General features: G+C 38.0%; 1 long non-coding RNA gene across 1 annotated transcript in view; it reads right to left on the bottom strand.

Annotated features, from left to right (window-relative positions):
- Positions 1 to 2,591: 2,591 nt before the first annotated feature.
- LOC149785821 (uncharacterized) overlaps positions 2,592 to 24,829 on the bottom strand; it is a 68,605-nt gene continuing 46,367 nt past the window's right edge. The window contains exons 2-4 of the long non-coding RNA XR_016413534.1: positions 20,658 to 20,720; positions 19,508 to 19,539; positions 2,592 to 2,924 (exon numbers count right to left, since the gene is read on the bottom strand). This is a non-coding gene — a long non-coding RNA (uncharacterized LOC149785821). The remainder of the gene's footprint in view (positions 2,925 to 19,507; positions 19,540 to 20,657; positions 20,721 to 24,829) is intronic.

A 24,829-nucleotide genomic window follows, 5' to 3' on the forward strand; every position in this document is an offset into this window, starting at 1 on the left:
AGGTAACATAGTAAGACTATTATCAAGGGAGTCTGTTGGTGATGATAGTGAACCTTAAACGATGACGTAAATTTTAAGACCCGACACTATGTCAAATTCCCATTCGAATAAATGGTAATAATTTCATGGAAACGGTGACCGTTATTTGACATTTACATACATTGTTTTCAAGGTAATATTATTACTTCCTTCCATTTGTCCAGCTAGTATCATTAGCTTCCCCTTCAGATTAGTTATGCCCTTAATACAGAATTCACCACAAAGCGTCTGAGAGGTGTGTCACAAGATTCATCAATGCGAAATTTATCAGAAAACACGCGAAAAGTGTTGGCATTACTAATTCTTCGTTTCGACTGGAATTAAGTTTGTATCAATAAACCGCTACTCAAACGATAGCTTGTACTAACATTTTCTGAAAGCTAATTTGTCTTCCGCATACGCAGGATAGTCATTTTCGCTCTAAGACATAAATGATTGTCAGGTAAACCTTGAAAAACGAGTTGTACCGTTAACGTTTAAAAAAATACCCATCTCAAGCTTGAGAAGTAGCTATGTTATTAGATGATAATTACGAGAATGAAAGGGAAAAAAATCTTCTAAAAGATAATAATTAAACTAATATGATTTTAGACATTTCAAATGAAAATAGTACGTTAACTATAGTCAACATATAAATAAAGATTTCCCGTAACTGGAAATGCTATACTAGACTGTAATAAAGAAAATGAGGTCGTGGTGTGGAATGATTTAAATTTATTCACGTGTCTTACAAACAGTAACCTTATTCAGAAGAATATTAAGAATCCAAAAGCTTGAGAGAAAGGTTTTTGAATTTGTGAAATTATTTAAACATAGTTTACACAAATTTACAAAAGAGGAAATGGTTGTGAAGTTTCATGACAATTCTTTACTAAAAGAGACAGATCATTCCAATCAATATAAAGACTGGAAGATTGTTGTTTTCCTCCATAAAGGTGAACTATCATGGTCTGAAAGTGCATTTATAGCCAGAGAGCTGAATCCTTATTTGAAGTACTTCTACTTAAAAATAGAATAAATACAATAGTACAACAGTGATTAAAGAATCACTCGAGATACAAAAGTAAGCTCGAGCTTTAAGCAAAATTGGAGGGAATCATTGTTCGCTCATTGGATAAATGGGTAGAGTAATAGGAAATGTTAACAAATTACTTCTGTAGCTAGGAACAGGCGCGTCCAACCAGCGGTCTGCGGTCCCAGTCCTTCAGACTGTGTGACCCTCTGCAATGTAAGCAGTTCTTTTGAACTTAAGCATTTTAATTAATGCGTATTCCATTTGTCTGATGATGTTTTATATATGTACCACGAAATGTGACAATCCTTTTTTTTAAACAAATATTATTACAACAATGTAATAAGAATGTTAGTAGTGTCGTGCAATAATTGTGGTGGACTTTCCTATTCAATTATTAAAGTATCCTTGCTCATGCGACCTTGAGCATTTAATCTGTTTTGGCCGCCAGCCAAAACAAGGTTGGGCTACCATGGCTTCGAACATCGCAGTGATGCGAGTAAACGTATTCCTCAGGTAGGCAGTGTATGCGTGTGATTTGGATTTTTAACGTAGCTTTAAAAAACAAAGTCAGTCATATCGCTACGATGTCTGCAGTGTGGCAGTTTATAGTGATGTCTAGCACTGGGGCATCATGCCGCAGACATGTAGCATGATATCCCACCCAGTCACCTTATTCTGACACCAGGCCGACCAGTCCTAACAATAACCTCTTAATGCTGAGCGCCAAGCGAGGCAGCTGTTAGTACCATTTTTGTAAGTCTTTGGTATTACTCGGCCGGGGATCGAACCCACTACCTCCCGCATCCGAGGCAGACGCTTTAACCACTAGGCCAACGGAGCGGTTCTCAGGTAGACAGAAAATACAGCACCGAATTGTCTTTCGGAGCAGTTTTAAACTCGCTTTATGAGAGAATGTAGGATCCCACTAATCTGCAGGAAATTCTCATAATAACATACCCATAATAAAACACCCATAATAAAATATCCATAATAACATACCCATAATAAAATACCCATCATAGCATGCTTATACGTGAATACCCATAATAACATACCCATAATAAAATACCCATAGTAAAATACCCATAATAACATACCCATAATAATATACCCATAATAAAATACCCATCATAGCATGCTTATAATTGAATACCCATAATAACATACCCATAATAAAATACCCATAATAATCTACCCATCATAGTATGCTTATAATTGAATACCCATATAACATACCCATAATAATATACCCATAATAATATACCCATCATAGCATGCTTATAATTGAATACCCATAATAACATACCCATAATAATATACCCACAATAATATACCCATCATAGCATGCTTATAATTAAATACCCGTAATAGCATACCCTTCATAACATGCCCATAATAGCATACACAATAATAACATACCCATAATAACATAACCATAAAATACCTAAATCCAATTCTCAACAAAGATGATCCGAAAATCCTTTGCTAAATAAAGAAAGCTCTTGATTATTTTACGAATAGGCCCAAGAATAAAAGGCAAGGCTCATGCTGTTTTAATGTCCAAGTAGCAAAATATCTGAGAAAGATTTCAATACGTAACTAAATCAATCAAATATGGGTACATAAGAAGAATAATGTCTTCAACGCAAAAAGAAGAAATCAAGAAATTCGTCATTCAGATTTGTTGATAAGTGATGATCGATAAACTGACGTGACATCTTTCTATTTCAGACCAAAAATGACTCGTTGTAACACATAAGAAGGTTCCAAACGAACTGAACACAAAATATTCCACATAAACCATGGTATGTTCGTTTTTGTCCCCGTGTATGCTAAGTTCCATGTAAAACAGCTGGAATTAGGAGTAGATCTGCACAAGAAGAAAAAGAAAGAAAAAACACCAAATAAACCAAAAATAACCAGAAAGACGAGAAAACTATTCAGGTGTCCCAAAATGACATTAGTAGTAGTAATAATACCGATGCATTTATATATAGTGAAAAGCCAGAATATCAGCATGATCTTTTGTATTTTATTTTTTATTTACTTTGTAGTAATTGCTTTTTCGTACCAAAATAGCAATTTTATTTTATATGGTCATAATTAACAGCTCCTAAATGTACGCAGTCTAATTTTAATATGTGCTGAAAGTTCTATTTGTTTTGTTGTTTTACTGTAGAGCAACTCAGGTAGAAATTTTAGTGCATTCTTGTCTAGGTTCAGCAATGTATGCACGAGTCCGGTATGCGTGTCCTGTAAAGGGGTCGCCACAATACCACCTTACCTGTTATTTGTTTTATATCAGCGATCGCCACAATACCACCTTATCTACGATTTGCTCAATATGAGAGTTTGCCACGATACCACACTATTTGCGATGTGTTCTATATACGCGATACACTCCAATAATGGGTTTACATCTTTCGACACTTGTTTGTGGAAATATGATTCTATACATTGTGTCTATGATTAGGAACATTCCAATTTATATAACAGTTGATGGAGATTAGGATACGGAATCTTCCATTCGGTAACAGATGACATCATAGCGGTTTTGACTGCTTTATCTGGCCTTTCATTACCGTAATACCAACGTGACTAGGTAGGTAAGGACTATGCCGCGATCTTAGTACCTAATTGACTTAGTAAGAACTATCCTATTAAATATCTCTGTCTACTGATTTGGCGATGCATCTGGCACAGGAATCAAGCATTTTACCTATGAGAGAATAGGCCAGGTCTGTCCAGCTGTAAGTCATTGCATCCTGTTATATATATATTTAATTTGCTTTGTTTGTTAACCAGTTTTTAATTTTTTTTTTAAATTTCGTTACATGCTATTGCAATGTAACATTGTATGTTGGACTTTACTGCTTGATCCGATTTTACTTTTTTAAATTTTATTCTGTGTAAATAACTAAGACAGCTAAATTATTCCCTATGTGTATGGAATTAAAATCATTATTAATTATTATTAATAGAAGTAAATATGTTTATTTGTGCCTAGGTCTAGGTTTTGGAATTTCCTTAGTGTATTTTACATAATCCATGGTATGGTTTTTATTTTGTAAACATTAGAATCATTCCAGAACGATATTTTCCATTAGATAATGTTTTATATATATATATATATATATATATATATATATATATATATATATATATATATATATATATATATATATATATATATATATATATATATATATATATATACATATATATACATATACATACATACATACATATATATATATATATATATATATATATATATATATATATATATATATATATATATATATATACATGTGTATATATATATATATATATATATATATATATATATATATATATATATATATATATATATATATATATATATATATATATATACATACATGTGTATATATATATATATAATGTTAATTGTGATATGTATGTATATATATATATATATATACATATATATATATATATATATATATATATATATATATATATATATATATATATATATATATATATATATATATATATATATATATATATATATATATATATATATATATATATATATATATATATATATATATATATATATAAAATGTTAATTGTGACCTGAGGCCAAGTAGATAACTATATAATCTGGTAACTGAGATGATAGGGGCAATGGGACTTACCATTAATATAGGACAATAGGAATGGACCAGGTAAGGTGACGTCACGGTACTGAAGATTGGTAACATTGTAGCAAGGGTCTGACCTCAATCGGACCAAACATGACAGAAACTAAGAAGACGCTGAATTGGGGTGCACCGGCCGTCGAGACGAGAAGCGATGTTATAGCAGTGGCTACCAATGTCAACACAGCGTTACTTCCAGAATAGGTTGATTTTATTTGTGATTTAGTCAATTTTCTTTTCTTCTTCGCAAGAATTTGTTCCGGTACCAGCACCTTTGCCACCTTCTCCTTCTTTACCATAAGTCGAGGATTTTAAACAGAGACAGAAAGAAGAATAGGATAAATTTTTACAACAGCAGAAAAGGAAGAACAAGCTTTTCTCCATCAACAGCAACAACAAGAAGAAGAAAAGGCAAGAATGAAACGACACGAAGAAGAATCAGCAGAGAAGAAACAAGGTCTAATAGAGAAGAAGGACAGTGAAAGTCAAACGGTGACGGCACTCTTAGACCAACCCTGTTACTACACCTGCGATTCCCACCCTAGTGATTTCTACCAAATCATCGACAGGAGCAAGTCTAGAAGTAGGCCTTGGCAGTGTCAAAGGCTTAAGGCAGTTAAAGCGCGCCACCCACTTCTCTCGAAAAGAGATAGCATGCCTTTTGCAAAAATCAATTAAAACTCAAAATCTCTTTTTGCCCGTGTGTGAATGGTGCCTGAGTGTCTTGAAACGCACGATACCTTTGTCTAAACATCAGAAAGAATGCATAGCCAAGCATCGACACGTTCTTCTCCAAATGGTCCAAAAGAAAATACCCATTCGTCAAAGGAAAAAGATGTTGGTACAACGCGGAGGAATTTTGCCCATGTTGTTAGGACCCTTGCTGAAAGGAGTATTGGGAACAATGCTGGAAGGACTCATTGGAGTAAGATAAAAAGGACCAAGAAGATAAAAGGGAACTCTGGAGTTAAAAGATCTCAGACGTGACTATTGAAATCCAATGGAAGGACGAAAACTGAATTTAGTGCCTTACAAACGATAAATGGAACTCACATTTGCCTCACAATCCTCATTTGACCGAGATATCCCAGTTACTACACAAATTGCACTCGTTGATGGATCGCAACGATTTGTCCGAAACAGAAAAGTCGCAAAGGTACGGTCAACTGTTGCAACGAGTGCAATCCTATTGCCAGAAAGCTTTTGACGAAACATCTCAGCCGACTCTGAAAAATTTTAAGACCCTGATGAAAAGTCCACCACCACCACTACCCCCAGTAACCAAGACAGAAAAAGGAGAAGAGGAGTTTCAAACTACACCAGAAAAAGTGCGCATGTTAACAATACCACCTACATCCAGAATCGGTTGGATGAAAAAAAGATGATAGCCACCCCTACTTCATCAGAAGGAAAAAGGAAAGAAGTGAAAATAGAAGTGAAACAAGAACCGATTTCTCCTGTTCAGATATCCTCCTTTACACCTATCGCTCGCCGGACACGCAAGCAATACAAACCAAAAAAATAACACACGAAAAAAAGAGTTGCAGCAGTGAAGAGTGGGTGACTTATTAACATAAATGAAGAAGGTGTTAGAAAGTATTTAGTACGATCCATTCCATCCTGCATGATACGGAGGAGTTCAGAAAGTGTATCGTGCTGCCAAAACTGGACTGAAAAGTCTCCGTTTACCTCAGGTACAACAATGGTTACAAGAACAAACCACCTACACTTTACACAAACCCATTCAACGAAATGTTTCCAGAAGTTGCACCTAAATGGATGGCATCGATCATCAATGGCAAGCAGATTTAGCTGATGTCTCTCATTTGGCCACCTACAATCTTGGCTACAAATATTTGTTTTGTGTCATCGACGTCTTTTCCAAATTTGGCTTCCGAAACAATCAGTGAGTTAGTGCGAGCCCTCAAACTGGTGTTGAAAAAAAGTGGTTGTCACCCTCTTCGATGGCAAACCGAAAAAGGCACCGAATTTCTGAACCAAGGTTTCCAATAAGAAATAAAGAAACGTGACATTCATTTTTTCACCACCGAAAATCCCGAAACCAAAGCCAGCATCGTTGAACGTTTGCAACGCACCTTGAAAGAACGCATGTGGAAATATTTTACGCATTAACACACTCTCAAGTACATCGACATCTTACCGCACCTGTCCAAGCGTACAACCAATCTTACCATTGGAACACTGGATGTGCCCTACAAGAAGTGACTCACGACAAAGAAGTGACCGTGTTTGAGCACATGATTATTACGTCCCCGACGGTGACTGTCCCCAAGAAAAGTGGAGTGTTATCAACAGAAGATTGGGTGTGTATTGGTAAAACCAAACGCACTTTCGACAAAGGTTACTTACCCAAATGGAATTGTATCGTGACACTGGTCGAGTGCGTGGCCCTGCCGTCTATAAACTGGGAGACATAAACGGGGAAGTGTTTAAAGGAACGTTTTGCCCGAGTTACAACGTGTGACCAAAAAAGAACACCAAGTGTACGACATCGAAGGCATTCTCAAACAAAGAACACATAAAGTGTGAAAACGCCGTATCAGATAGCTCAAAGTGTTTTGGAAAGGGTATCCTTCCAGTTTTGATTCAAGGATCGACGCTTCGCAAGTCATCGACTATAAAAAGAAGTAACCATCATGCCCTTCATGCCCTTCAACACAACCTCAACCACAGTGACCACTCCTTCACCGAGTTTTTATCTGCATGATCTACAAAAGCAACCCTTGTGGATGTGGTGTTGAGCACGAGTACCTAAAACACAAATTGTCTTTTTCTGCTAAATCTTTGTGGTGTAATGTGTCATCGGTGCAGACATTGCCAATTTGAGTTTGCCATAAGGAGACAATTGTAGACCATTTCCTGAGCATTTGCATCGGTTACCTTCTTTCCAGTCCTTCCCTGAAATACTTCTCGAACGGGAACATCATTCACCACTCAAACAACAACAGCCACCACAGCAATCCTCTTTTAGATACTCCTCTGACTTCCAGTGACCCCTTGGACAGCAGAACTCTGGAATTATGAAAAACAACAACCAATTTTACTAAACGCTACCCAGCAACAGTTCCATGGAGGTGTTTCCCAATAACAATCTGTGATGTTACACAGCCAAATTACCTCAGGTCATCTAATTAGATCACGAAGCCCATTGGGAAGTGGCTTAGGTGGAAATGATTTACCCTACACAAATAAAAAACATCACTGAAAAACAAAACACTTTCCAGGTCGAAATTGTGAACGTCCAATTGCAAGAAGAGAAGAAAATAATCGGGTTTTCAGGTGACACAAACTTAGTAAGCAATTCATCATTCAACATCTACATGTTAAATTTATTTTTCGCCAGGCTATTATTTTAGCGGTGAACATTTCGTCGACACAATTACTGACAGGTTCGAGATAACATTTGGCAATGCCCTGAACAGAACAGAGCCAAAAAAGTGTTAAGATTGAGTACCGTAAAGTGAATCGTCCTCTACTGATCATATTTCAAGATACCGACACGTTGTCCATCAGGTTTCATGGTAATTTATTTTGAATTTTTGGGCGGACATCCGCAGTTGGTAGCACGCAGTCTGAGTCCGAAGATCAACAGTAATATGGATTTTCAAAGGGATTTTCGATCCCCTGTAGAAATGAGCGAAGAACTCAATTTGATTTTTGTGTATTCCGATGTGGTGGAGTAAAACGTGGTTGGACACACCTCCGTACCGTTACTGCGTGTCATTCCTTTCAAAGTGGATTCTACCACGGCCAATGATCAGGTGGAAATACCTATCACGTTAACCGCCTTTGTGGATAACCTCATTATTTACCTGTCAGTAAATCGTATTTCGACACTGTTAACATTACTATAAATGGGATCTGGGTCAAAATATTTCATTTTCCAAAGGAAAAGTCACGGTGAAACTTCATATTCCTTGTATCCAGTGTAACGAGTAGCCGCTCGACTGCGAGGACATGGCTTAGGAGATATGTTGAAATCAGCCTTTCGTCGGTGGCCCCGGTTCTGAAACCGATGGTGCCACTATGATTGTACGCTTTGAATGATGCCGCATATAAGACGCACGGAAAAGAATTTCTCCAAAATGTCATCATCGGCAAACAAAATCCTAAAGACGTTTTCTTTAGAGGCGGCAGAAATGTCTTGCTTCAAACGGGCAAAGACGTGACAAACTCCTATAACTGCCCTGGATTCTGATGAGTCAGGCATTCCTGCTTTCAGCAATGACAATGCAGAAAGAGACGACGAAGATACCCCTCTAGAGGACTTCACACTCATAAAGCTAGAAAGACTAAGAAAAGAAGAACTGCTCGAGACTTAGTCATTTTGATTATTAAAAAATCACAGAGAAAGAAAGAAATTGAATGACCGAGAGTGTTGCGCCTGTTCCAAGTCGGAACTAAATCTGTTTGTCATGCCACCCACCATAATGACGATGCAAGAATCCCAATGGGTCGAATTTCATCCCATCTCCTCTGTCAAGGACTCAGGATTAGCTCTTATCGAGTTTGAAATCAAAGGACAGCCCGAAGATAACATTGATCTGAATTGCAGTTACTTGTACTTGGAAGTGAAAGTGACTGGCATATCGAATGACGGTCTCGATATAAAGGACGAAAATAAAGTAGCCAGGTCAACAAATTCATGCATTCCTTGTCCAGTGGAGTGGATTTGTACTTGAATACTAAACTGGTCAGTATCAGCATGGACACATACCCTTACAGAGCGAACTGGAATATATCTTGACTTATGGAAAAGAAACCAAGAACACCCATTTTGAATGCTTGCGTGGTATGGAAACCTGACACTGCAGGCAAGTTTGACGATACCGATTTGATTACAGATAAAGTACCCTGCCACAATGTGGGATTCAACGCCCAACCAAACAAAATCAAAGGACCGAACTAAACTTTAGATCAGATGGATCGTTTGCATTTAGACATGTGGTTGCAAGAGAAATATTTGCTGAAGGAGTGGATGTCCGCCTGAGACTGAATCGTAGCAATGCTGCTTTTCATTTGATAAGTGATGGAGTCTATTACAAAACCATCATCCAAGAAGCCAGACTCTACGTGCGACGCGTGGAAGTGTTACCTAAAGTTGGAAACTACATCAGTCACACTTTGATTAGAACGACCGCCAAATATCCGATACGACGCGTGGAATTGAAAACTTTCACCATTCCAACTGGACATAAATCGATGATCGAAGATCATCTGTTCCAAGGACTGTTACCCAAACGTTCGATCATTCGTATAGTCAAAAAATATAGCCTTTAATGGAGCCTTTGAGGAAAATCGTTTTGAGTTTCAACACTACATCGCGTCCAAGACTACAACGCGTCCAAGATCGAAGTTTCTAACGAGACTTAAGTGACGAGAAGAAGAATTACTTGAGATCGTACTTGTCCCTGTACGAAGCAACGGGACAGTTAGGAACCAACACCAGTCACGGCATTACGTACAAGGATTATGCAGAAGGTTACACTTTGTGGGCCTTTGATTTCACTCCAGACCAAGACAGCGACGAGGAACATTTCCACCCTATAAAATCAGTTTGCAAAGCCCATACCCGTAAACAACACGGTTAATGTCATCCTGTATGCCAAATTTGATAACAGTATATAAGTCAACACTTTGAGAGAAGTTATTGTAGACCATTAGAAGAAATGGAAGCCTGTCATCCCTCTTTGAATGTTGGAGAATCTATGGAAATGGAATGGGAGGATACCGTGGAGGTAGAACCCCAAGACAAAGACGAAGAGGACATAGTTATGAAGTCCAAATGGCCAGAACAAGAACAACATTTAGTGTCCTGTTTTGCCAAGCCAAATGCCTAGCAGAAAAAATTATGGAATTGATCAAGAAAGATTGCTATGTATATCAACATGATCCCAGTCAAATTCAACACGATAAATGTCTGACGCTGAGTCAAGAAGAAAAATTGGACGAGTTTCTGGACGAAACTTGGAGTCTTATCTCTGAAGAAGCAGTGTTGCATCAGTGGTATAAGAACTTGCGTGATCATTCCTCTCCTCCATTGATGGCTCTAGAGATCCATCACATCGAAGCTCTCTTGGCTCAGAGTGCGCAGACGAAGCGAAGAAACGGTTACATGTCAGACATTTGCAAGGAAAAGTTCAGATTGAATTGATGACGTATCATTACCTGTGAGAAAAAAAGAAGTAGGAAAGACAACAATAAAACAACACAAAAAATGGATACATGGGAACTTTATTACCATTTTAACCACATGTTATACAATGCTTCTTGGAATCCTGTCGTGTGTCCTAAAGATGAACTGCCTTATCGCAAACTTCAAAACCATCAAGCCTATTCATGAATACAGAAGACAGCCATTTCCCAGGAACCCACTAGGTAGCCGTCTACTTTCCCAGTGATGGTTGTGTTGAGTATTTTGATTCGCATAGATTACCACCTTTGGAAGACATCATCGAATTTATGAGAAGAAATGTCCAGACGGCACAATTCACTGATGTGAAATTACAAGGTACATATTCCATGGTGTGTGTACAATATTGTTTATATTTTCTTCATCAACGCCGTCTATGATATTTTTTAGAGCATTTAGGGACTTAATTTGATTGTCACTCTTCTATAAACGATGACAAAGTAGATCGGTGGTTTTCTGACCATTATGGCTATCATTTATCTTTAGCTTGGAAACGTAGTGCACATCAATGGATGACTTCCATCAGTGGAAGTCTAGCTGAACTTCACGTTGTCAACCTTGTCAAAAATAGTTGGTTATTTGAAAAATGTTTGTTTGTTAGGTAAAAATGTTAATTGTTGATTCTTAGTTATTTGAATAAAAATATTGTGTTTTAAAAAAGGTGTATGTCGTTTGTTTTCAATTCTTATCATGATGCTTGCTGCTTGACTTCTCTCTATCCCTCTCCCTCAAATCAAACTATCATAATGTTCTGACTCTAAACATTGTAGGGATGTTTTCTATCGCGTTCGCGCTTGAACCATATCACGTTGGGTAATCTCCAGTCTGACCATTCATTGTTGGCTCATCCTCATGTGAAGATGTGTTCAAGACTAGCCAAACTGAACGAAGCTTACGTGAATTTACATCGTGTCAGGCGAATCCTGATACCTAAGCCTGAAGAGACAGAGAATATCAGAATGTTGAAAGTGACCAAAAGAACTGATAGAAGAGCTCTTTAGAGAGGAAATCAAGAAGGATAAAGAGGAATGGAAGGAGAAGTTCAGACTTCAGAAGCAGAGAGAGCAGCAGCAGCAACAACAGGTACCAAAAAGAGGTTTTGTCGACTGCCGTGTAGACACGAAAGAGTTCGCCTTCTCTTTTCGAAGAAGCAGACCCTATCCTGTAGGAAAGCCTGCCGCCAGACGTGGAAGCAATTTTAGACGAGAAAAGATTGCCATAACTCCCTGTCCACAAAAAAGCCCTTGTCAGGGCTACCCAATACTCTAGAAAAGACATACTAGTTCAAATGCCATTTGTATGTTAGTAAGTTTTAAAAAATAAACAGAAGTGTGTCTATTAGCACTTTATTTGTTTGCTTTATGTCAAAAAATAAATAGAAGTGTGGCTATAAGCACTTCGTTTCCGTTGCTTGTCCCAAAAAATCTGCCTTTTTGTTTGCAGTTAGTAATTGTGGGTAAAAAAAGTGAGCGAGTGTTTCTTCTAGGTCCGCGTGTTCCATGCTTTTGTGATAATATGGGCTTGAACGTTTTTCACATGACACATCACCCTCACATTCAGGCAGTGGACAGCGACGAAGCAGGACCGGCGTACCAGGAGCGGTGAACGGTCGGGAAGAGCAAGAAACAAGTGCAGTAGGATCACAGAACAAAAAATGTGGCCATAGCACCATACTAGAAGAGCAACGTACTCTACACTGCTCTACCTAAGACCATAGACGTTCACAAAGCAACGTTGCTGAAATATTTCACCGAGACCGCCATAGAGGGAAGGAAGAAATGCAGCTCTACACGTGGTAGCCCAACACAGTGAGAAGCGCACCACCTGAACCATGTCAGAGAAACGGTGAATGAAAATGCTAGCTGAAGCGACGAAAGAGTGGACTTACAATGAGTTTAATGGGAAGTCTACCTGGCTAACTTTCAAAAAAGGAAGTAGTAAGTCCCGAGGATACCAGAGAAACTTATGTGACATCCCTCTATACGGTAACAGCTACCAGTAACACCGGACGCCTGCAGTTCAACAAGTAGTCTATGAAGAGATAGAAGAATACAAGATTGCTACCATTGCCTTAATGTCACACGACTTTCATTTGGCTGAAAGCCGTATTGGATAATATCTCTATTTTAAATCCAAATTTCACCTGTTTTGGTACCGCCGTCTAAATTCTTATACTCAATTTTAACTATGCGTGCCTCAAGCTGATACAAGTCGTTTAGACTTCACTGATTGGTTCTTATTTCACATTCTATGTACACTTTGTACACTAAATTCAAACTTGTTCGTAAAAATTTATTCAAAAATTGATAACTCTTTAATTTGATTAATTGCAGAGGTGGCTTACACATTACTGGTATTATTATTGTCCATTAGTAAAACTGGACTTAATTTGAAATAAGTACGGGCTAGCGTTTCAGGAAGTAAACAACATCCATGGCTGGCTTGCCGAGTGCCTTTTCCTCCTTCAACATGCTTGGACAACGTGCACGTGGCAGCATGTGGAAAGATTTCCACCTGCCACACGACCAGGTGTCCTAATGTGACGTCATCGTTGCCGACCAATCGCAGCGGGCGTTACATACTGCTTGGGTTGAAACCTGGGGCAATTCAATCCAACTCGACTAACATGAGTGCGTGTTTCAATTCCCACTCATGTAAGAGCCTTACATTTAGGTTGTTAAGGACTAAATAGTCCTACAACCTAATGGCTGAATTAAAGAGTACTCTTTGAGTACATAAATGCCTGCGGGAGGTGGCTCAAATTCCCTCCCTCAGGAGTAATTAATAAGCACACTATGTGCATTAAAAAGTGGTACATGTTCTATATGAACGCAAACAACTATAATCCAACTAACTTGACTTGACTTGAACATTTTGGTGATAGGAAGTTTTCTTTCACATCCGCGCTTTGCAAATATAAAGCAGACTCACCAAGTTTCTGGAACTTCAGATGCATCTGGAATATGCAAGGCGTATCCTGGATGAGCTAGCCATGGAGGCAATCCAGGAAAGTGCCAGTCTTGAGGAAGAGAAGGAGAATAAAAGATAGAAGAGGAGAAGGAAAAGAAAGAAATTATTTTGCCTCACCTGATGCTAAGACAAAGCTGTGAAGTGAAGCCGATGGTGAGGACACCTCCGCAGAGACATGCACCACAGCCACAACCAGCACAGAGACCCGTGGTCCCGCAAATAGAGAACTGGGACCAAGAATTGGAGAGGCAAGAGCGGGATCATCAGCGTCTGCAGGAGGTAAGGAGGCAGCATTCACGGGTGCAGAACAGGAGAAGGAGGGATGTCTTCACTATCCCTCAAAGTGTAAACCGAGATGATGAGGCCACTCATGTTGCTTCTGCACTCCCAAGAACAATTGTGAATTGGGAGCAGCATTGGAGCTACCGTTGTATATGTGGTCCCCAGCCTGGTAGATGTTAGCATTAGACTGTACATCTGAAGTTCCAAGAAAAACAGCCCTTCTCAGGGCTACCCAGATGTCTTGAAAAGAGACTATCCTAAATGCCAATTTGTGTAAATGTGGAGTAGGGTGATTATAAATACTGACTCCTTTACTAATGTGATAGTGTGTGTGTGTGTGTGTGTGAGTGCACGTACATTTGTGTGTATGTGTATATATGTGTTTGTGTGGGTTCGCGTCCGTTGCATGGATAGTAGATATTGTGTTTTTTTCCCCCTTCCAATGTGTGGATAGTATATTTGTGATTCTTTTTTCTCTTCCCTTTGTGCATAGTAGATCTTTTGGGGTGGTGGTGCATAGTATATAACAGTTTTTCTTCTTCCCGTGTGTGGATTGTAGATTTGGGGTTTTTGATAGCATATTTTTGGTTTGAATGAGTTCACGTACGTTTGTGTGGGTAGTAGTTACTTGTGTTTTCTTCTTCCCGTGGTGGATAGATTTTGTATTGGTGGATAATATATAATAGTTTTTTTTTCCTCTTCCCATGTTTGAATAGTATATTTTGCGGTTTGCATGAGCTCACGTTCGTTTGTGTGGATAGTAGATATTTAATGTTTTTCTTCTTCCCGTGTGTGGATAGTACTTTTCGGTTTGTGAATAGTATATGATAGTTTTTTTCTCTTCCCGTGTGTGGATAGTATATTTTGGGGTTCATACGAGTTCACGTACGTTTGTGTGGATAGTAGATATTTTGGTTGTTTTCTTCTTCCCGTGACTGACTGACTAATTAAATTAACGTCGTTTTCGCCTAGCTAGGGCATGTACAACGGTTTTAAGCCTGCACGGCAGACTGTTTAATTAGTCCTGGGGGGGGGGAGGGAATAAGTACAACATCCCCCAGGCATTTATGTGTTCACAGAACACAGTTTAATTAGGCCGTCAGGTCGTAGGACTATTTAAGTCCCTAACGAACTGAATGTAAGGCAGTACACGAGTGGGAATAGACCCAACACATGCACTCGTGTATAAGACTATGGAATTCAGTCTGCCACCAACTGAGCAGGGTGTCAAACAGAACAGTATGGGACGCCAGTAGAGATTGGTCGCCACTATGACGTCACATCGGGACACCTGACATTAGACGGGTGGAAATCGTTACACATCTCCATCCATGTACGAATGTCGGAGAGAGGCAGGAGGCAAGGAAGTCGGCAAGTAGGTCTTGGATACTGTGTACGCCCATAAAAGTCACCTCGTATTTATTTAAAATCTAGTCCAGTTTTACTAATGGACAAATAAAAATGCCAATAATGTGTAAGCCACATATGCAATCAACCAAATCAAATGAGTTACAAAATTTTCTGTAAATAATAAAATAGTTAGATTTTAATGTACCAAGTGCACTGTTTCCTTTAAGTTTACATAATACCAATCAGTTTGATTCAAAATGACTCAAACAATTTGTATCACGCATAGGGATGGAATAAATTCCAATATGGAGCATAAAATTAAGACGGTGGTATCGAAATAATCAAATCAGAATAAAAGATATAGATCTTATCAAAAGTGGTTTTCAAGCCAAAATGAAAACCTAAAGGCAAATTGGTTTCCACTCTTTACAGCACTGAAATGTGCCTGTATTCAGCCTCTATCCGGTCTCTTAGATGATGCGGGAATTCCACTGATTTGCTAATGTGGATGCTCGCGGCTCCTGGGTCGACCATGTCCGCTACACAGCTATTCATCAGACGGGCATCGATAGTCAGGTAGAACGTCAATGGGTCTGGAAGATCATGTACGAATGAGTTGATGGGCAATCATACGAGCAAGCACGACTGGACAGCTGGTGTATTTTTCTCGTCTTATTCGGATAGCTCTACAGGCCTTTCTTAAGGCCACTTTATTAGGTTGTGGTAAGGTGGGATTCAGCTCATGATTTCTCGCATTTGTTTGGTCCATCAGGTGTTTAATGGCTGCTTCTTTATCATGGAGAAGTTGTTAAAGTCCAATTTCGATAGCTTGATTTTCTACAATACCGATGATTTCCATTTCGATTTTCTCTCGTTCAATCATGGAGTCATCATCTTGATTGTTTTCAGGATCTGTTTCTTTCTCGGCTGCTTCAGCTGGTATCTGGCGGGCTGATGTTGAACTTTGGGCCGGTTTCTCCTGTGTGGCAATTAGTGGAGCTGATGGTGGAGATGGTGGAGGTGGAATAGGTAGACTAATTTCCCTCACCTCAATGTGTCTTTCTCGTTGCCTCTGGGCTTCTGATTTAACCGGCGGTTTAGGCTGTGAGGGCTCAATTCTTCTTGGAGGGTCCGGTCTATGCTGAGTTGGCCTATGTGGATACGATCTGTCAGGGTGTTGTTGATACCTTTTACAATATCTGTTATTGCCATATCCGTGTCGCTTATTTCTATTCTGTCTATCATCTTCTCTATATGTTGTTTCATTCTCCCATATGACCAATGGTGTCGTCCTTTTCACTTGTGCACGTATGCTTCATCCTGTAGCCAATCTAAGTCCCAGACTTCTCAAGGCGTCTCTTGCAGGGGTGGGGATAAGGTCCATCGCTAGCTCCGTTTATCGTTATGTGATGTTTCTGGTACGTTCGCTGCCGACCGAATGGAATGGAATGTTCTTCTCACCATGTGTGGATAGTTGATTTTGGGTTTGTGGATATTATATAATAGTTTTTTTTCTTCTTCCGTGTGTGGATATCATAATTTTGGGTTTGTATGAGTTAACGTACGTTTGTGTGAACAGTAGAAAATATGTTAAGTGAGTGTAAGCGATGTTTTTCTTCGCGTCCCTGAAATGTGGAAGAAGAAAGACAGAAGTACGGTAATACCTGCATATCAACGAGTGTCCTTCTATTGAATACTATAGAAGTGTACTGCAGCAGTTAGTCCAATGGTCGGAAGGACCCTGAAACGAATTTGTTGGGGATTTGAAGAGTGGAGCCGGCTCACTTATGGTAGGATGACGATAGCAGCGCTGTAAACCAGGTGCTGCCTTACCTCTAATGACCCCCGGTTTTATCTCGATGTGGAAAAGATCGATCTACCTGCCAAAATTGCCAAAGTGAATTACATGGTTTCCATTTTGGTTGGGAAACCACTTTTGATGATATCTCTATTTTAAACTTGGTATTTTTAGTGTTTATTTACGTACACTTTGTACACAAAATTCCAACTTTAAAATAGAATGACGTAGGAAAATTAATAACTATTAATTATTTGACTAATTGCACAGGTGGCTAACACATTAATGGAATTTTTTGGTCGATTTAAATAACTGGACTAAATTTGGTTAAGTACGGGCTGCGTTTCAGTGCTCTGTGCATTTGCGCTTGCTGCCGGGTACCTTTTCTCCCTTGTCTCTAACGGGCCTCCTGTACCATGACGAAGATGTGGAACTATTTCCACCCGTCAAATCCAGGTGTCCCGATGTGACGTCATAATGGCGACCAATCGCAACTGGCGTCACATGCTGCTTTGGTAGACACCTGGATTAATTGATCACAGACTGAAATCAATTTACCTAACATGAATGTCTATTGGGTCCATTCCCACTCATGAAAGCCCTTCATTCAGGTCGTTAGGGACTTATTGTCCCACGATCTGAGGCTAAAATTAACAGTGCTCTTTGATCTCATAAACGCCTGGGGGATGTGGCTCTAATTCCTTCCCCCAGGAACAATTAGCATCCTGCTGCGCTGGAATGCACAATGTGCGCACGCCTCTATAATCCCAAAAATCAATCAATCAAATTCGCGCCATTCTGCACGGAATAATCAAAGAAGATGGCTTCAAATCAGACTGACGTCATGAAGATATTGCAAGAGGATACCGATGATCGTTGGATGGGGAGGAATTCATCATGAAATTGGAGTATGGTATCTATTCCATTCACAGAGCCAAGATGGTGACAATGTAAAGAAGACGAATGAAAGATTGAAAGAGCTGCTAAAAACGTAAAGGAGAAATTGAAGGACGAAGAAGACAGAATTAAGATGAGAGAGCGGAATGAGAAAATAGAAAAAGAAGAGAACAAGAAAAGGAAACAAGAAGAGAGGGGAGGAGAAACAGGAGAAGGAGAAAGAGGAGAAGAAAGAATGTAGGAGAGAAATTAAGAAGTTGGTGGAGAAAAAGAAGAGATTAGAAGACAAACAAGAAGAAACCCAAAGGCCCTTTTCAGAACCACTCATATGCCTCGAAAAGATATTTATTGTCTTTGCCATATGTATGTTTGACGTTCATTAGTCTATGTATGTTGTATGTGTTATATATGTCTATGTCCCGCCAATCCCACTCCGCCAAGCGTTCTGTTTTTTTTCCCGCTCTTTGTTCCGATTGAGGTCAGCCCCTTGCTACATTGTTACCAAATCCAGTACCGTGACGTCACCTCACCTGTTCCATTCCTATTGTCCCTATATTAATGGTAAGTCCCATTGTCCCTATACAGTCCCAATACCTGTTTGACTGGTTTTTTCATTGTCCCTATAAATATTGTCCCTATATCGTCCCATGCCCTTTTTGTCTGGATTTTCCATTGTCCCTATATTATCTCACTATACTACTCGCCGTTTACTTTTTGAACCAACGCACTCATGCGACAATACTAAAATAAACAAAATCAAAATTACTCGTGCACTAGCGCAGCACACTATTTGCACTAACTCACTGACGCAGTTACCACAACTAGTGATTTTTTAAAACACAAAACAAACAACGACAGAAAAATACATTGCATTGAAAACATGATTTAATAGGCAGTTGATAGAAATATTTCTCAAGTTTAAGATCAAGACAAGAAAGTCGGCATATATTTGCCTATATTTAGAGATAATACCTCAAATTTAGATGGGATAAAGGTAAGATTAAACCACTTGTGTTGCAGAATAAAATTCAAGATAATATAATGATTAATTTACAATTTCAAATATAAAAGTAACACCCTACGAAGCTTTAGAAGCGATTTAGATGAACATTTTGCTTTCCATGATGGTGACATCACGATAAGTACCATTGGCCTTAGAGTAAGATGGTCATAACAGTGTAGTAAGAGGAAAGAATACATTACGTGTCTGTGTGGATAAATAAACGAACACATGTATATTCTAATTTGCAGCATACCTTGCAGATCTCGCACACACTACAAGGTCAATCTACAACGATTCGATAAACAGAGAAAACAAAGTTACATTCAAAACAGCACACAGTGACTCAGTATGTGTAGTTCCAGTAGCAGAGTGAAACACAAATGGCAAATTTTATGTAAATTTGAAATCATTTCATCAGTTAAATTGACTGAAGAAACGTGGTAAATTTCTGAAAACAAAAGTACCTGCTTTACACGGTCATGTTTAATAACAGCCAAATAATTTTAACGCATTCTTGGAATGTCTTCATGCCTCTTTAAAAGGCCAACAGAGAACCGTATTTAAGACATCTTTACTACGATCCTCAAAGTACAACTGCTTTCGTAAATATCAATCATTTCCGTAGCAAACAAAGAGGAAAACAAATCAAAAGTAGTAAAACGCGTATTCGGTTATCTGACAACATACCCATTTGTAAGAGCTACAATTAAAAGAGGCGAAATAGTAAAAAAATATCAACAATAAAAAAGTTTTGGAAATTAATACCTTCCTAACTTTATTCATGAAATATTCAAAATGAGCTAAATGCCTTTCCCTTGGATATGCTTTGGCAGCCGATACGAGCTGGTCTGGGCAGATATCAAAACAGCGACCCTTGGACATGTCCTTTTTAAATTTAGCATTGATCGACGTTATGATGTTAAACCTTGTAAACAGTTAAGCAGTGTGCAACGCACAATTATGAACTCGTCGCACATGGCCGAATGTGTTCAAACGAGTTAAATTCGAAATCAGACAGCTAGTTAATTAGTTAAGGCGTCCAACTTGTGACCAGAAGGATATGAGTTCGATTTCTACTATCGAATTAGCCCTAATCCCCTTCTGAGGTGTGTCCATGGTCAAAGCACTTTGCTCTGCTTGCATCGTCACCATGCAATCTTCCAAACGTTGCAGTACTTTAAAGCACCAAAATCAAACAGATTCATTGACCCAAATTTAAAGAATGACCAACATGAATCAAATATTGTTTCAAATGTGAGATAATGATGATGTTATGATAAGATCTGTCTGTTTATCATAACCTTCTTCTCCCATCTCGCAATGAGAAGGAATTACTTATAAGTTGAGAAATGTCTTTGTCCATAGTAAGAGAGGTAGAGAAGAAAGAGTTCAGGTTCTCTTACAAGAGGTGTCACTCATGACGGTATAGATACGGCTACATCTCGGGGAATGAGGTACGGGAATCTCTGTAATGATACAAGCCTCTTTGAGTTCCGACGAAACGGACTAATTTTATTGAAATACTCAACATATAAAATTACATTCCAATATCAATCTACATAAACTTAAATTACGGATATAAAAGACACATATCAAACTACGATATTCTTTCACTTACCAAGATCATACGTTTGTATAATTTCTGCCTTTTAGAATATAATACAGCTAATTAAATATCGAATAAATTCACGATAGCTAAAGAATCTAAAATTCAATATTTCAGACTAATACCGCAATCATTTAGTAGAAATATATTTTACTGAATTTAATCTAAAATGACAAATATAAAACTCTATTATTTAAAGAGGATTTTATTTCTGAATTAACTATTACTGAGTATGAAGTTGGTAGCGAACGTCGTCTTTTACTATAATCCATAATATAATTACAAGTAAATATAAGTTCTTCAAACAATTACACTTTCCAATATATTATAATAAATCTTAAAAAAATATTAAAATAATCCAATGTTGCAAACGTACCGATGTTAGATCGAATTCTTACCGTAACATCTCAACATTAAAAATCCCTATACCATATAGAAAATTGTACGCAGACGGTAGATTACCTGAAACGATACAAGCCTCTTTGAGTTCCGACGAGACGGACTAATTTTGCCAAGAAAATCTTCTCACTTCTTTTACACAGTTTCTTAGAACGCAGCCAAATATGGTCGTACGTCTTAATTCTTGGGTTTCGCCAGAATCTCAGGTGAGAATTCATCGTTTCTTACCGACTACTATTGCCTGGGTCTATGTATATCATTAGACAGACAATTTTGCCGCATAGCTACTTACACATTAAGAGGGAAATTTTTGAATTCGTTAGTTCAACGACCTACACAACTTACCGAGTGTAATGTTTGCTGACTTTTCTATACAAGAGAAATGTATAGTGCAAGGGAGTTTTGCCTTTGCTCATAAGGGCGCAATTTTTATTAAAATAGTATATAGTCCTAATACAGAAATAAATGAAATTAATCTCAATATATTTTAGTAGAAAATTACTATCAATATAATTTAATGAAAAGTTACTTTTAACACAATTTACTTTTACTAAAAATGTCTGTCCTAATAATGCTATCAATGTGAACACAAGAAACAAACAACTAAAACGGGTACGATCTTCAATGGATAAAACGTGTTTTCGATATCATGTATTTCTCTCCACGAAAAAAGTTTTTCATGACGACAGAAAGTATTATACATATTGCGAGTAGTGGAACTAAAAAGTTTTTCACTAACTCAGGACAACACAAAATAAAAATTATGTAGTGCAGAAACACTAAATAATTTTTTTGCCATCCCATCGCACTAGCACAACAAAGAGAAAATAGTAATTAGAATTTTTGTTTAATATCTTGATGGAAACTCCATCTTGCATTATATTTAATGCATATAGATTTTCACAAACATATTTATTGTTAATTATTATCCACATCAGAGCGTAAATTGTGTTCAACTTCTAGTAGATGAATCGCTTTAAAGCGCCGGATCGTCATTGTTGGTCGCCATTAGAGACTGTCCATGACGTTATCAGGTCGGTTTGTGCACAGTGACTGCTACAGAGTTTAAATTCGCGATCATACTACTTCCATGCTGAATATAACAAACCTTTTGTTTATTAGTCAGGCATTTCTAATTCTGAAGATAAAAGATAGGAACCAATGCTTTAATATTTTAGACCATGGAAGAAATAATGTATCTCTTGTCAAATAATTATTGTAGCGATTAATACATCATTTAATTACTTTCCTTTGGGTGGGATATAATCATTAGAATACGTCCTCCTTCACAAATAAAAGGCACGTCCTCCTTGACAAATAAAAGGCTCGATTGACTTAAAAGCAAACATAACCCGATGGTTAGCGACATTCAGTTTTTGATATTTTAAAAATAATTTACTCCCGCGAAATTCCTATATACATTATATCACACTACAATGAAAACCAACCGGCGACGATGCTGAGGAAACCATTCGGAGATCCTCAGATGCTTTAATATGATTAATACATTTTAGTTTTGCATTGTGGCGGTGCCGAATACTCTGGTGACAAAGTATATTGTCAACAGTTTTAATTTAAATAGTTACAGATATTAGCTTATCGAAACTAAATTTACATTTGCCGCGTTTATAATAATAATATATATATTGAACGTGAATGAGTAAAAATTTTTTTATTAACTTTCCCTTTAAATGACTGCGCTCTGCATAAGTACCTTCGATGCGATTACTAGACCCAGTCTCCTGCTGAGTTTGATGTTACGTCTCAATGTGTGCATCAGTAACTACATTGGATGAACTCTTTTTTTTGTTAACGAGGATTTCTTTTGTTTGGCTTCCTTTCACTGTGAGTTAGCCAACAAAGGACATTGCCAGTTAACGCTGGCAGAGAAAGCCTGGTGAATCCGCTATCCTTTTCTATTGAACCTTTTATTTTATACGCTCGCTTTCGCTAAGTCCAAGCCTGAACGTCGTGATATGGCATACTCTTAATGATGATGTTAAATTACAAGAACTACTAGTTTGAAAAAACAACTACATATTTTCCAAAGGCGCGTCAATAACCCTCATTCTTTCACCTCTGAGCTCCAACAACTGAAGCTTATCCTTTGTTGACAAATCGAACCTTGCCATTTTCGACGTAATTGTTACAATTGGCTTGTATAAGTTTCCCAACGATTTCTAAGAAGCCTCCCAAGAAAAATAGTCTAGGCGTATCATGCAATTGTAATTCTTTTCGGTGACGTTCATCGGGGAATCTAGCTCAGTATAAATAATAATGAAAATCTCGAACGTTTTGATTTAGCGTCTCTGTCGAACACGTGATCGGATGCATCATTTAATTTAGTCGTGGTGAAACTTTATTTTCCACTTATCCATTATCAGTTTAGTCTAATTCGTCTTACGACCTGCTAACAACCCCATTGCCAGATTTGCGATCATAGAATCAGTATTTGCTTGTGCCAGACATTGTTGAGTGGCTTCATTTATGATTGTACTGACCTGAGCTGACTTTGCTAGTGTTCATATTAATGTAAACACCTTTGGTTGTCAAATAACTAATCGTAGTGGTCGATCTCGAATTAACACAACAGCCTGCAATCACATATTGTTCAACTGATCACCAGCAGTGCTTTTAATACTTTCATTGGCTTGCATTGCAATTTGTCTAGCAATTGGTGCAGCACACAAAGCCATCCAATTAGAACGTATCACGATCATGTGAAAACGAGTTTTCTTGCGTTGATAATAAGAATGGGTGACAGACAGATCCCTAATGTACAGTTGTATCGTCAGACTTTCTCCGCCTTATTGATCGGATGTTATGTATATCTATGGTATGTATATTAATTTCATAACAATGTTTTAGTAAGGGTCATTTAGTTAATGAAATTTGTGATGCTAATATTCTAACATCGTAGTTTAAACAAAAATGAATAGAATTAGATCAAGAAAACATCACGTGATCCAGAAAGGACACGTGTTTTCATGGATGGAGTTCATGGGATTTTTCATGAAGGATCTTGACCTAATTCTTGGCTGGAATTAGTGGAATTAGAAGACGGATAACGTTGTGCCGCTGCCTGCAATGGTCCGTTGAAGTATATACGATCTCAGATAAATTTAATATTCCAAGGCAACCAACGCACTGCAATTTAGCAATATTAAACGAACAAGGGGAAAAGTCGTCTGGTAAGACATTTTGCGCGATGGAAATTACAAGTCGGTACCGCGAAAACACAGTTACTGCCAAGATTTATTCTTGTCCGATCTGCGCATTCCCATATGGATAACTGATTATTCTAAAGGGCAAGATCCACTTCATTGTATTCAGCAGGGAAAATTTTACATTGTTGCAATGTTATACACTCATGTGATATTTCTTCGATGGCATAAGATTTGAAAAGTGTGCGAAATAACTCGTTGCCTATGACACTCCACATGTATGTTATGCTTGAGATCTTTGGCGACCACAACCTGGATAACTCCTTTTACCTTCCTAATAATCTTGCCAGTTCCTACCACAATCGAGTACGTGTTTGGTATCAATCAGATTTATTTATATTTTATG

This window comes from Sinohyriopsis cumingii, chromosome 13 (assembly GCF_028554795.1).
Source record: "Sinohyriopsis cumingii isolate HCF-2022 chromosome 13, ASM2855479v2, whole genome shotgun sequence".
NCBI lineage: Eukaryota > Metazoa > Mollusca > Bivalvia > Unionida > Unionidae > Sinohyriopsis > Sinohyriopsis cumingii.